Consider the following 15770-nt stretch of genomic DNA (forward strand, 5'->3'; position numbering starts at 1 on the left):
GCACACTGGCGGCGGTGTTGAATTTCATCGCCTATGTCTGCCCTTGTTGATAATAGGATCCCAAGGTATGGAAAGTGGTCCACGTTGTCCAGAGCCGCACCATGGATCTTGATGACTGTGGCGCAGTGCTGTATGGTGGGGTCAGGCTGGTGGAGGACCTTTGTCTTACGGATGTTTAGTGAAAGCCATGCTTTCGTACACCTCAGTGAAGATGTTGACTATTGTAAGGTTTGAAAATCCACGGTCACATTTTATTGGAACATCCTAAGGACAAGAAAACCAAGATGGGATCGTCCTATACATTTTAAATGAACATTTTTGGCCAAGTAAAATCCTCAGACCAGGCAGGCTGGGAAACGTGTGGGCGGATACAGACATTGTGGAGTCTGGCTCACAAGCGAGACAGAGGCACTGGCCAATGGGGGAAAAGTGCATTCTGGCAGGCCAATCAGGGGTCGAGTCGGGCCTGAAGCGGGGAAATCCTCAACCAATGGGGACTACCCGGCCCAGTTCGAAAATATGACTCACCCCTAATGGAATTATGAATGTGGACCATCATCTACCTAATTAATATGGACAGTGGACAATAGTCCTGAGATCACTGCGGTGATGGCCCATCAAAGGGGAGGCCCAAACCGATTGACTCCCAGGACTGTGACAATGGACCAGCAGACTTTGAGGCACCAATGTGCACTGAAACAATACCTCTGTCCTCACACCTACCTGTACCTGTGACATCTTCTGATTAAATATTCAAAGCTATCTCCCCGCCCAAACTTACACAATGGACCACCAACTGAGTTTGGGCGCGAAAAGGCCAGAACTAAATTGGATACAAATATAGCCCTACGGAACCACTGAAAGGGAGAAAAATAGCTGGAGCAGTAGGAGAAGGAGTCGAGGAGCAGTAGCAGTCACAGACAGACAGAAACCGAGAGAGAACGGAGACGGACTGTTACAGGCTGGGAAACCTACCATCGAACGGGCCCTGGACTCGACTTGTGTGCAGAATATACAACCCAACTACCGAGAGGCCCAACATTGTCTCAAGAAGCCGAGCCGCACACCGAACAACGCTCCGAGGCCAACCAGCTGAAGAACCGGAGACCGAAGTAACTGGGAGAGGCAACATTCACTCCAGCTACCCCGTAAACCAACCATCCTAAGGCTAAAAAAAACTGTCAAAAGGGATCGTAAGTATTATCCTGGGGTTTATTTTCCTAACTGTCAGCCTAGATCAGTCAGGTAAAAAGGGAGGTGGGGGTGGTATTGGATATGTCTTGTAAAGATAAAATTATGTAAAGTTTTCATTGTGTCCGTTTCTTCCCATAGATTTTCAGAGTTTATAAGCGTGTGTCAGATTTGTGTTTTGATGAAGTTTGACCTTGTTGGAAACTTACCGTGGTTAATAAATTGGACTTACCCGATTTTTTTCCGTTCCAAGGACCACTTGTCTCTTGAGTGTTTTGTTTTCCCTTGTGGAAGCTCATAATCCACCAAAATTCTGAGGTTAGAACCAGATAGGGGTGCTAGGGCGCTTCGAAACCACCAGTTTAGTGGTCTGCCAACCGTAAGCTGCTGGACCGTCCCCTAGAAGGGACAGAGAGGCCCAGTACACCAACAGCCACCAAAGACCCCCATAATTAGGCAGAGCAAAAACCCCCTACACTCATGGCGAGCCAGGTAGGAGCTCAGTGGGAGAATGAGCTTACTACCTCAGAGAGGCTGGTACTGGAAAAATCTAAAATGGAGGAGAGAATCACGGATTATGTTTTCTCCAAGGTCAATTTTGCCAAAACATGGGTTCAGAACCTGACCAGGGCGCCACATCCAGCGGATGTGGCAGCCCAGTGGACAGAAGGGCCTACACATAACAAAAGGGTAGAAAAGACTATTTGGCTGATATGTTTAGCTAGGCAGGTTCGGGATTTAGACCTCCAGGTAGGAAAATTACAGGAGGAATTAAAGGATGCCGTTATCACCTCAGCGGCCAGGGGGGCTGTGGGTACTAAGGTCACAGAAGAGTTAATAGAGGAAAGGAATAGAAGGGCACGGTTAGAGGAAATATTCCGCAACCATCAGGAGTACCTGCAGAGTCAGGTTACGGTGTCACGGGCTACGGAACAGAAGTACAGGGAGCAGAGTGCAGCTTATGCCTAGCAGGTCCAATAGCTTCAGGTCCAATTCAGGGATTTGCGCACAGCCTATAAAGTTAACACCAAAATAAGCCATGAGAAGGCAGATCATGCGCCCTGCCATAAGCGGATCCAATCCCTCCTCCAGGCTCTGTCCCAGGTAAAGGGAGCAGTCTGTCTGTTGGGGCCCAGGGAGGCAACCAACGAGTCAGGGTATTGGGGAGTGGAAGAGGATCCGGCGGCAGAGGACAGTCGACCGCCTCCTGAGGCGCCGGTAGTGTGTCCAGCAGGCCTTACGGAGGATCAGAGGGTGCAGCCCAAGAAACCCACAGGGCATGGGATCGGCCAGGTAGAACCGGTCCAGCCAAAGGGGTATGGGATATCCGCAGAAAGGGTCGAGTCTGCAGATTTAAATTCAGAGGCAGTTGAGGCTAAGGAAAGGGGGGAGCCAGTGGTGGTGTCTGCTATGGGACCGATGTGCCCGGCTGTGCAGAGGAAGTACGGTCCCCCACAAGGTGCACAACCCCAAGGACCGCTGGACAGCGAGTTTATCATTCCGCATTCAGTTGCTGCATTAAAGACCGTGGTGTCACATATCCCAAAGCTCACTAGACTGGGAGATCCGTATGCTCACTTCCTGGAGATAGCGCAGGCAGTGGACATGAACACATGCGATAACGCGGAGGCAGTTAAAGTGCTCCTTTTTTCCATTGACGGGAAGATCCAACAGGCTCTTCCTCCAGATTGTCGCGGGGGACAAAGCACCCTCGCAGCACTACAAAGGGCTATCCTAGAGGCCATGGGGTGAAACGAAGGGAGCCCCTTTGAAAGGATAGCGAAAACACGCCAGTTAGCAGGAGAGGCCCCACAGATATACGTGGAACGGTTATGGCTGGTCTACAGCACAGCATGTGGTGGCCTGCTTGTCAGAAACAACCTTACAGCGGAACAAAGGGAAGCATGGTTTCGCACCATAATTGCGAACAGTCTGCCCAGTGTCAAGGAAAGGGCAGATCTCTGGTTCATCCCGGGAGACCCCAATCTCACCGAAGCCATCGTGATAGGCAGACTGGCCGCCACACGGCGGCGGGATGGGGAGGAAGAGGGGAAGCCAGAGAAAGCAGTAAAAGGCCGGGTGCATGCGGTGCAACCCAACCAAACCCCCAAGAGAGAGTGGCATCAGGAGGGTGGACATCCTCCCGATAGAAGGGTGCGGTAAGCCTGGCCACTACCGCAACAACTGCAGGGCCAACCCCTACCGCGTAAAAGAAATAAAAACACCCACGGAGGTGAAACCGGGTAATGAGAAAGCGGGTGCAACAACAGTGTTTGAAACCGCTGTAGAAACCCTCAGGCAGCTGCTGACAGGTCCCGGCCGTATCAATGTAGCGGTGGGTAGAGGGATCCCCACAGCTCCCATATGGCAGGAACCATGACTAACACCCACCAAGCCTGCCTACCTGTGTCCGCTGCACTATGACTCGTGGGGAGACTGTCATGTATTCAACCAGCATTGTAACCCATGTATAAACTGACCTAAGTTGTACACCGTGAGAACACTGACCACGAGGTGGGAGACACTCCTAACCTGGACCTTCAGGTACAAAAGGGGAAGCTCCACCCACCTTCATCACTTGAGTGCTAAGGAATAAAGGACAGGTCACAGACTGACCTTCTCTCAAGCATGGGCCTCGTGTGCATTTATACTATGTAGTAAGGACGTATCAATGGCGACAAGAAACTGGGATTTAAACCACGCGAGCATGGCCACTAGCAGAACAGACGCGAGGTACTGTGTTAAAGAATGGTTGGGACAGAGATTCAACATTGTTAAAGCAGCACACAGTTCTCCAGGCAGACAAGGGCAGTCAGGCATTCCCCAACATGTAGTCGAACCCAGAGGGGGAGTTCGGCAGAGACAATGGCAAGCTGAACAGTGATTCACGCCATTGCAAGGGACAATGCGGCCAGGAATGGGGCCATCAACACCTGTTAATGGTGCACTCAAGGACAATAACAGGGGCAATCAAGGACGATCGACTGGCAAGGGACCTTTTGTTTCAAACCGCAACTCATGCTGGAGGCGTGGAGGCATACATTCAGCCGGAGTTTGCAGAGATGAGCAAAATACCTGCAGAAATTGCAGAAATGGACACTGGGGGAAATCGCTGGAAGCTGAAGTTCAGCGAGTTCATGTGGAGCACGTATACAGTTCATACACCAGGATGCCACCGATAATGATGAAAGTGCTCCTCAATGGCATCCCAGTATCAATGGAGTTAGACACGGGTGCCAGCCAGTCCCTGATGGGTATCAAACAGTTCAAAAATTTGTGGGCATCCAAGGCCAGGAGGCCAAAATTATCACCGATTGACACACAGCTACGGACTTACACAAAGCAGATCATTCCGGTGCTAGGCAGTGCCACGGTAGTCATGACCCACAAAGATTCGGAGAACAGGTTGCCACTCTGGATTGTCCCAGGGGACGGTCCCGCACTACTGGGGAGGAGTTGGCTTGCTGTCATGAACTGGAAATGGGGCGATGTCAATACAATTTCCTCTGTGGAGCGAGTATCATGCTCACAGGTCCTGGACAAATTTGACTTATTATTTCAACCTGGCATTGGCACTTTCATGGGGGCCAAGGTAGTGATTCACATAAACCCGGACGCCAGACCAGTACACCACAAGGCCAGAGCGGTGCCGTAGGTGATGCGGGAAAAGATAGAAGGCGAATTGGACCGCCTGTTGAGGGAAGGCATCATCTCGCCAGTTGAATTCAGTGACTGGGCGAGCCCGATTGTGCCGGTGCTCAAGGCGGATGGGTCGGTCAGGATATGTGGCGATTACAAGGCCACCATCAATCGGGTGTCACTCCAAGACCAGTACCCGCTACCGAGAGCGGAGGACCTCTTTGCGACGCTATCCGGTGGCAAACTTTTTTCAAAATTGAACCTGACCTCAGCTTACATGACCCAGGAGCTGGCGAGTGAGTCGAAGAAGCTGACCACCATCACGACATACAAGGGGTTGTTTGAGTACAACAGATGTCCGTTCGGGATTCGCTCGGCTGCCGCGATCTTCCAATGAATTATGGAAAGCCTCCTCAAGTCGATTCCAGGGACGGTGGTTTTTCAGGACGACATCCTCATTACGGGATACGATACTGAAGAACACCTCCACAACCTGGAGGAGGTGCTACGCAGACTGGACCGGGTAGGTCTGCGACTGAAAAAGGCGAAGTGCGTCTTCCTAGCTCCAGAGGTAGAATTCCTGGGGATGAGGGTAGCAGCAGACGGGATCAGCCCTACTGCGTCCAAGACGGAAGCGATCCAGAGAGCACCCAGACCCCGTAACACGACGGAGCTGCGTTCGTTCCTGGGGCTCCTGAACTATTTTGGTAACTTTCTTCCCAAACTGAGCACGCTACTAGAGCCGCTACACGTGCTCCTACGCAAAGGTCGCGAATGGGTCTGGGGGGACAGCCAGGAAAGGGCTTTTAATAGAGCACGCAATTTGTTATGTTCCAACAATCTGTTAACGCTATATGACGCATGTAAGAAACTTGTGTTAACGTGCGATGCGTCGTCCTATGGTGTCGGGTGTGTGTTGCAGCATGTCAATGCCAAGGGTCAGTTACAGCGGGTAGCTTATGCCTCCAGGAGTCTGTCCCAGGCAGAAAGGGGCTACGGGATGGTAGAAAAGGAGGCGCTCTCATGTGTATATGCGGTAAAGAAAATGCACCAGTATCTGTTTGGCAGGAAATTTGAGCTGGAGACAGATCACAAACCCCTAACGTCCCTTTTGGCCTACAACAAGGCCATAAATGCAAATGCATCGGCCCGCATACAGAGGTGGGCACTCACGTTAGCTGCCTATGACTACACAATTCGGCACAGACCGGGCACCGAAAACTGCACCGATGCACTCAGCAGGCTCCCACTAGCCACCACTGTGGGGGCTACCGAGCATGGTGCTGAGATGGTCATGGCTGTTGAAGCTTTCGGAAGCAAAGGCTCACCTGTGACAGCCCATCAGATTAAAGTCTGGACAAATAGAGACCCGCTATTGTCTCTAGTCAAGAAATGTGTCCTGAATAGGGACTGGGCAGCCACGTACAGGTCATGCCCTGAGAAATTTAAACCATTTCACAGGCGCAAGGATGAACTCTCGATTCAGGCCGATTGCCTACTGTGGGGAAACTGCGTAGTCATGCCCCAGATGGGCAGAGAGGTGTTCATCAGAGAACTCCACAAATGGCACCCGGGCATTGTCACGATGAAGGCAATTGCCAGGTCACACGTTTGGTGGCCAGGGATAGACGCAGATCTGGAACTTTGTGTTCGCAGGTGCAACACGTGTGCCCAGCTGGGCCATGCGCCCAGGGAAGCCCCCCTTAGCCCCTGGCCATGGCCCGCCAAGCCTTGGTCATGCATCCATGTGGACGACGCAGGTCCTTTCATGGGGAAAATGTTTTGGTTGTAGTAGACGCTACTCCAAATGGATCGAGTGTGACATTTTAAATTCAAGCACATCCTCTGCCACAGTAGAAAGTCTACGGGAAATGTTCGCCGCCCACGGTCTACCGGACATCTTGGTCAGCGACAATGGCCCGTGATTCAGAAGCACTGAATTCCAGGACTTCATGGCAAGAAATGGAATTAACTATGTTAGAACGGCACCGTTCAAGCCGGCCTCAAACGGCCAGGCAGAACGAGCAGTACAGATAATCAAACAGGGGATGCTCAGATTCCAAGGGGGTTCCCTACAAACCCGCTTATCATGCCTCCTGTTGGCCTATAGATCCCGACCACACTCGCTCACAGGGGTTCCGCCCGCAGAGCTACTAATGAAAAGGATGCTCAAAACCCGATTATCCCTTATATACCCCACCATGAAAGAAGTTGTCGAGAGCAGGCGCCAGTCACAATATCACTACCATGACAGGAATGCGAAGGCGCGATGTATTGATGTAAATGACCTTGTTTTTGTCCTCAACTACGCTGCAGGGCCCAAATGGCTCGCAGGCACTGTGGTTGCCAAAGAGGGAAATAGGATTCTGGTAGTTAAACTTACCAATGGACAAATCTGCCGCAAACATGTGGATCAAACAAAAAGGAGGTTCAGCAACCCCATAGAAGAAGCAGAGGAAGAACACGATATAGAGTTCACTCCACCACAGGTGACCGAACACCGGAACCAAAGGGAGGAGAGCCCAGTCACTGTGGGCAGTCCGGACAGGCCTGAGGCACTGCAAACAGCAGACACTCAGGCCAGCGCCCAACAACCGGAGCCCCAACTCAGGCGCTCTACAAGGGAGTGTAAACCACCAGAGAGACTCAACCTGTGATCCCAATAAGACTTTCGGGGGGGAGGTGATGTCATGTATTCAACCAGCATTGTAACCCATGTATAAACTGACCTAAGTTGTACACCGTGAGAACACTGATCACTAGGTGGGAGACACTCCTAACCTGGACCTTCAGGTATAAAAGGGGAAGCTCCACCCACCTTCATCACTTGGAGTGCTAAGGAATAAAGGACAGGTCACAGACTGACCTTCTCTCAAGCATGGGCCTCGTGTGCATTTATACTGTGTAGTAAGGACGTATCAGAGACTGTGGGTGAAAATGGAGGTGGAGGGGAACCAGGGAACTTACTTGTTGGACACGGGGGCTTCAAGCATCCTTGTCCACACGGAGGAGCCGGCCTTCTTGTCCCTGTCCAGCGGTGTGCCCTACGAGCTAGTCGGCTTCACGGGGAACGAAAGAACAGGGTATTTTTCGATTCCACTGACGCTTAAGTTGGGAGCACTGACCACCAAATGGAAGTGCGTCTTGATAAGGTGGAAGCAGGCTAACAAAGGTATATTGGGGGCAGACTTCATTATAGCCCACCAGATCCTGGTGGATCTGCAAAATCACTGTTTATGGGGAACAGTGGACCCAGGTACAAACAACGAGGTCATGCTTCTAGAGAGGATACAAGACAAAGGGGCTCTTTGTACTGTGAAGCCAAAAGGGGGTTATGACTTAGAGCTTCTGGTCAGGGACACCCCGGTAGAGTACAGGGCCAATGTGCGAGCCACAAACACAACTGTGGGAGAGTCACCGGAGTAGAGGTCAGGATAGATGGGGATCCCATGTCCTGACCTCAGAGGCAGTATAACTTCCTGAGAGAGGCAGAAGCCGACTTGGAAGTGACACTGAGCTCACTGGTGGAGCAGGGTGTGTTGAGACCCATAGCCACGCACGTAAACTCTCCCCTGTGGCCGGTCAGAAAAGCGGACAACTCGTGGAGGGCCACCGTGGACTATCGGGTGCTCAACAGAAACATCCCGGCTTGTGCTCCTACAGTGGCAGCAGTGACAGACCTGATCAGGGAAATCCCTGTGTCTGCAGCCACCTTCACAGTCCTAGACATTTCAAATGGCTTCTGCTCTATCCCTGTGAGGAGAGAAGACCAGTACAAGTTTGCTTTCACCTTTAAGGAACAGCAATATACTTGGAGCTGCCTCCCTCAGGGATTTCACAACAGTCCAAGCATCTTCCACCAGTGTATGGCGAACTGTTTGAAGAGCTTCAGCCAGCCGCAACAGTTGGTGCAGTATGTGGATGACTTGCTCCTGTTCACTGACAACAGTAAAGAGCATGGTCCCCTGCTGGCAGAACTGTTGGCTGTGCTCAAGGAGGGGGGTTTTGAGCTCAACCCCAAGAAGGCCCAGATAGGGTTAAAGGAAGTAAAATTCCTGGGTCTAACACTCAGAGCAGGGGAACAAGGTATAGATGAGGCCCGAAGGCAAGCCATGCAGGAACTCCCGGTACCGACCGCGGTATCCGGAGTCAGATCTTTTTTAGGGATCACAGGCTACTGCAGAGATTTCATAGAAGATTATGCAGCAACCGCAGCCCCTCTACTCAGGCTCCTACACAAAGGGGTCGAGTGGGAGTGGGATCAAAGCTGCCAAGCTGTATTTCTTCAGTTGAAACAGAACCTGCAGAAGGCACCTGCACTGGGGGCTATTGATGGGGGAAAGGATTTCTATTTAGAAGTAGCAGCCAGCGGGGACAGTCTGAGTGCAGTGCTTTTACAGGAAAGGCACGGACAGCTGAGACCGGTGGTGTATTCCTCTCGAGTCCTTGCAGAGGTGGAGAAGGGGTACTCCAACTGTGAAAGGCATCTGTTAGCCACTCACTGGGCTGTGAAAAGAGCACAGGTTTTCACAGGAGTATCCTCTATCACACTCCTCACCCGTCACACCCCGACCCAGATGTTGTTAGATGGGAGAATAAAGGATGGAACAGTCAGCAGTGCCAGGATCACTCACTGGACCCTCCTCCTCTCCCAAATGGCCATCAGGGTCAGGGGCCTCTGTGAGCTCAGGCTCGCAGCTAACCTCATTTATGCAGGGGAGCCACACAGATGCTCAGTAGAAGGGGTTTGGGACACTGACTTTGGATTTCAAGCAGGGGTACATCCCACAAGCCGCGAGATCTACGTCGATGGATCCAGTTCGGTGTCCGCGGGTACAAGACTCACGGGTTGCGGAGTTTGGGACCCCAAGGAAGGCATAGCCTTGGTGCTTAAACTCCCCAGCACCCTGAGCGCCCAGTAGGCTGAACTGTCGGCGGTGATGCATATGGTTACACACCCCGAGGAATTCCCCACCCCGTACACGATTTGTTCGGACAGTATGTTTACTTGCAACTTGTGTACAGAGTATCTAGCTATTTGGTCACGCAGTGGGTACACATCCGCAAATGGGAAGCCCCTGGTAACCAAGCCCCTGCTAGTAAGGATAGTGGCAGCCCTAGGGAACAATCGGGACGTCTACATCCACAAGGTTAAGGCTCATTCTAAGACAAAGCCCAGGGCAGAGGGTAACCAGCGGGCGGACCTCCTGGCCAGAGAAGGAGCCAAGACAGGTCGCTTTTGGGACCCGTGTGAGAAAGGCAGGGTGATAGCAGCTAGAGGCAAGCCAGGGAATCAAGGGAGTGCAGGGGTAGCAATGGCCCCGGACCTGAGAACGGTTCAGGCGCAGGACCCCGTCCTCAAGGCTGCCATAGCAACCATCCTAAGTGGAGGAAAGGCAGAGAGCCCATACAGTGCCGCTGATATAGCTGTTAAGGAAGGGATGCTGTTGAAAGGGGATAAGTAGGTGGTTCCAGCACAACACCAGCGGGAGTTCCTGCAACTGGCCCATGAGGGTCCAGGTGTGGGACACCCCGGGCCAGAATCCACCTGGCAGAAGGTGGAACAGGCAGCATGGTGGCCAGATCTCCGGAACGACGTCCGTGATTTCTGCGCAGCCTGTCTGGTGTGTGCAGCCAACAACCCAGACCCCCAGAAGAGAAAGGCACCTATGGGACACATCAGGCGGATAGAGGGACCATGGCAGTCGATCCAAATCGACTTCATAGGGCCCCTACCAACTGCCCAGAGGGGTACAAATACTATCTAGTGCTGGTGGATGTATTCTCGAAATGGGTGGAAGCCTTCCCTTGCCGAACAGTTACTGCATTGGGGACGGCCAAGATCCTGGTCAGGGAAGTGTTCTCAAGTTGGGGTCTGCCACAGTTTGTGGAGTCCGACCAGGGAAGCCACTTCACCGGCCGGGTGATGCAGGCTACCTTAAAGGTACTGGGGATTAAAGCACAGTGGCATGTGGTGTACAACCCCCAGTCCTCGGGCCCTGTAGAGCATCTCAACCGCACCATAAAGAAAAGGCTCCGCAAGGAGACAGGGAATTCACCCAACAGATGGGTAGAGGTCTTGCCACTGGTCCTTATGGGGATCCAGGCCAGTCAGTCGAAAAGCACAGGGTATTCACCCCACGAGCTGATGACTGAGAGACCCATGAGGACCCCAGTACTCACATTGGTGCCGGGTCTCACCGAAGGGCAACTTCGGGAAGCTAACCGGGACCATTTTGCTGGGAATCTGCTGGAACAGCTGCAGCAGATTCACTGGCAGGCAGCCACCAACACGGGAAAGCAGCACTTTAGCAACAAGCTGCTGCTGGAGCCCCGCAGCCACCACGACTGGGAAATAGGCGACCAGGTTATGGTCCACAACTTCGCCAGGGTGGGGGTGTTCGAGCCACTGTACATGGGGCCCTACAGTATAGTGGACAAGGCAAGCCCTATGGTTTATGCGGTCCAATTACCCCGCCGGGTAAAGTGGTACCACATAAACCAATGCAAGCGGTTCGACCCTACTAGGGCAGGGAAAGGGAAGGCTCCCACAGGTAAAGAAACTCCACGGGAGACAGAGGACATTCCAGTGGATTTTTTTTTTAATCCAATTTCGTTCCAGATCAACTCTAACGCCAAAGATCACTTTGCGCCAATGTGTTTGATCTTAGGCCAAAAGGCCGAGAGGCGAAGTTGCACCGTTCCTGGAAATATTGCAATACCAGGTCGGTGCATGGAGTGGACGGGGCAGGCCCCTGATCCAGCTCCCTGTCCAAAAATCAATTCAATATCATGTCCCCATAGGGGATATTAAACTGATAAGAACAGATACTATGTGGAGGCTGTAACAGAGGTCAACCCTGGCCCCGAAGCCCCACAACCCGGAATAGTCCACTGCCACAGTAAGACCATCACACAGCAGAGTGAAGTGGCAGAGCCTGATAGGCAGGAAAGGGACTTAGCACAGGAGAAGGGAGTCCTGTGCAGTATAATGACAGGGCAGATAGAGGAAGGGATAGACCAGTGGGAGGACCAAGGGGTGTAGCCCGTAACATGGGACTCCGCGCCCCTGGTTAGGCGTAGTTCCAGAGTGGGGCAGCCTAAGATGCCTTGGTCCCCTGTATACCTTCCCGCCCGTCCCAGTCAGGCGAGAAAAGAAGCACAAGAGTGGCAGATTCTGTGCGGTAAAAGGGACACCACCGAAAGACCCGGGAAAGATCCCAGACACCGAAGGGCCCACAGAAATGGAAGCAGGACACTTAAAAGAAGTCCTCCTGCAAGCCCTACAAAAGGGGGCAGTCCGGCTCCTGGGGCAAGGTCAGCAAGATGGCCGACAAAGCCAAGTCAGTGTCAGAGACTGACCTGGCCACCCGGAGACGGGTGGCATTGTATATAGCCCAGTGTTCTGTATATAGTTTTGGGAGATTTTAAAGTGAGGGGATGGTGTTTTTATTTTGTGATGTTACTCCAGTTGAGCCTGAAGAAGTCTCAGGCAAGACTGTGTTCAATATTATTTTCCAGAAGATGCTCCGGACCATGGCGATGTTATTTACCAACCTGGGGACCTGCACCGGACAGAAACTCGACATCGAGATGTCTTTGACATACGGGTGCTCCGGGGGCAGGGCGCCAATCATGACCACGGGAGAAGGGATCATGGAGGCAGAAGTCCAGGCCACCTACTTCCACAAGGGGAGATGGCCTGGGTGGTTGGGTTCGAATTCCACCCGGTATTCGAGCCACGAGAGTTTTACCTATGGGGAGGCCTCCATCCCTAGCTCCTAAATCGAGATGGCCACGTCCCGGGTTAGGGTGACAGAGGGAAGGAGAATGTGTTTAACGTGTGTTGGGGACATACCTTTGGGACGCTGGTGGTGGCTCAGGAAACTGAGCGCGGACATCGAGGACAGCAGCTCAGATTGGGAACGTCTGAGCAATGACACCTAGCAGACGATCACGGGGTCACCGGGGTGGGGTCACTGTGTGTTGGGACATGCCTATGGGGGTCGGCCCAGGTGTGCCCAGCGGGTTTGTCCATTGCCTTTGCCAGATGGTGGAAGGACTCGGGGAAGGGGATGGTATGGGATCGCAGCAGGGAAGACTGTGTGCTCCCTCGCTTCCGGGTACCAGTTTAGTTCCACTCCAGTGGGGAGCTTGTTGAGTGTGAGGTGGAGCATAGCAGCAAGGAAGATTGAGAAGAGGATTGGCACGATGACACAGCCCTGCTTGACCCCTGTCCAGACGTGGATTGGTCTGTAATGGGTCTGTTGATCAGGAGCACAGCTTACATGTTGTCGTGGAACAGGCGGAGGATGGTGCTGATCTTTTGGGGGCAGCCGAAATGGAGGAGGACGCTCCATAGACCCTCACGGTTGACAGTGTCAAAGGCCTTTGTAAGATCAAAGAAGGTCATGTACAAGGGTTGGTGTTGTTCCCTGCATTTTTCTTGCAGCTGTCACACTGTAAAAATCACGTCCGTTGTACCCCGAAGAGGACAAAATCTGCACTATGACTCCCGGAGGAGCTCCTCAGCCACAGGGAGACGACGGTTGAGGAGGATTCTAGCGATGACTTTCCCAGTAGCTGATAACAGGGAGATTCCTCTGTTGTTGCCACAATCGGACTTGTCCCCTTTTTTTAAGGGTGCTCACGATTACTGCATCTCTGAGATCTCCCGACACACTCTCCTTCCAGATGAGTGGGCCCTGTAATGGGTCAAGGATGGGACGGACACAGAGGAATGAGTAGATGCCCTGACCTAACATGACATAAGGGGTCGACCATTTAGGACTGAGATGAGGAGAAACTTCTTCACTCAGAGAGTTGTGAACCTGTGGAATTCCCTGCCGCAGAGAGTTGTTGAGGCCAGTTCATTGGATATATTCAAGAGGGAGTTTGATGTGGCCCTTACGGCTAAAGGGATCAAGGGGTATGGAGAGAAAGCAGGAAAGGGGGACTGAGGGAATGATCAGCCATGATCTTATTGAATGGTGGTGCAGGCCCGAAGAGCTGAATGGCCTACCCCTGCACCTATTTTCTATGCTTCTATGACTCCAACCCGATGAAGAGAATTGTTCCCATTGGCCTCGATTTTAAATTAGCCCGTTTCCGCCCGGCGATGGGGTGCAGGTAAAATGCACCCCACTTACCCCTCTGATCCCGCCGTGTCCCTATATTAACCTACTCTTCTGAGTGGGCGAGCGGGAGGGAAGCAGGGTCCTTTGAAACATGCCCCGATCGGGTATCGATGACATCATCGCGTGGTCGGAAGCCTCAGCGGGGGGAGCGGGGGGTGCGGCAGTTTTGTTTTCCCCGTTTGGCCCCACCTGGCAGAAGCTGAGTCATGGGCCACAGGAGGGCCCAGCCATGTAAGTTTTATAACATTATTTTACATTCCCTTATGGACCAGGATGGGCAGGAGAGCTCCTCTGGGCCTCACAAGGAAGACTTGGGGCCTTCCTTAGCCCGAGCTTCCCCCCCATTCCCCGATCGCGGCTCAATCCAGAGGGACACAGCTTAAAACTGACTGGCAGATGATTCAAATGCGACATGAGAAAAAACGTTTTGACGCAGCGAGTGGTTATTATCTTGAATGCACTGCCTGAAAGGGTGGAGGAGGCAGATTCTATCACGGCTTTCAAAAGGGTAAAAATTGTTGCAGGGCTACGGGAGAAGGGCGGGGGTGAGTGGGACTAGCTGAAGTGCTCTTGCAGAGAGCCGGCATGGGTTCAACGGTCCGAATGGGCTCCTTGTGTGCTGTAACCATTCTATGATCGCCAGAGAATTCCCGGTCCCAGGTACAGGATCTGGCTAGGTTGGGGCGGGACTCTGGGAGAATTCATGCACCTTGGGCCGAAGCCTCCACTTCCTCAGACTCCCCCTGGGTCCACCGCCCGCTTTGGAGCTCGTGCTCACCGTAGCCACCGTACCCACCCCTCCCATTAAAACCGGACCCATTAACTTGTCCATTTCCCACAGCTTCAAAATCACCCTGGCCCATCAGGCAATGCCCAGAATATTTCGCAATGGACCAGGGTAGAATTGTGACTGCATCACAACCCAAATGCATGCTGCTGCATTCCTGCATTACAGGGAATGGCTTGTGTGCACTTTTTATACTTTGTTTGTGCCACGGCTGGTCACCTCTTACATTTTGTTTATTAGAGCCTGCTATTCAGGGTTTCCCCCGTCACTGAAATAGCTCCATTCACACTGCGGGGCAGCTTTATCAAGCGAGCAGAGCAACATATAATTGTGGCTGGCGGCTCAGCTATGCGGTAACGAACAACAACAACAAGCATTTATATAGTGCCCTTTAACATAGAAAAACGAGCCAAGGCACTGCGCAGGAGCAATTATCAAACAAAATTTGACACCGAGCCACACAAGGAGACATTAGCACAGGTGACCATAAGCGTGGTCAAAGAGGTCGGTTTAAAGGAGCGACTCATCGGAAGAAAGAGAGGTCGAGAGGTTTAGAATGCGAATTCTAGAGCTTCGGGCCTTGGGAGCTGAAGGCACGGCCACCATTGGTGGAGCGATTCAAAGCGGGGCTGTGCAAGAGGCCAGAATTGGAGGCGTGCAGTGATCTCAGAGGGTTATCGGGATGGAGGAGGTTACAGCGATAGGATGGGGCGAGGCCATGGAGGGATTTGAAAATGAAGATGGGAATTGTAAAATTGAGGCCTTTGCAGCGGAGGCCAGCGAGCGTGCATGCTATCAGCTCAGCATTATTCTTTTGCCTAAATCACGCATCAGAAAATTGTGCCACCCCCCCCACCCCTCTTCCCCCACCGCCAATCAGTTGCTGAAAGGTAGTGCCCCACTCTGTGACCCATGCCTACCGCATGCCACGAGAATCAATGGGGGCAGCACACGATGGAAAATCAGGTTATAATATCCACTGCCGTATGTGCACAGAATATTTAGTAAAGTGATCC

General features: G+C 52.4%; 1 pseudogene; it reads right to left on the bottom strand.

The window, feature by feature from the left end:
- Positions 1-11518: 11518 nt before the first annotated feature.
- LOC139275358 (U2 spliceosomal RNA) lies at positions 11519-11685 on the bottom strand (annotated as a pseudogene).
- Positions 11686-15770: the final 4085 nt, after the last annotated feature.

This window comes from Pristiophorus japonicus, chromosome 10 (genome assembly GCF_044704955.1).
Source record: "Pristiophorus japonicus isolate sPriJap1 chromosome 10, sPriJap1.hap1, whole genome shotgun sequence".
NCBI lineage: Eukaryota > Metazoa > Chordata > Chondrichthyes > Pristiophoridae > Pristiophorus > Pristiophorus japonicus.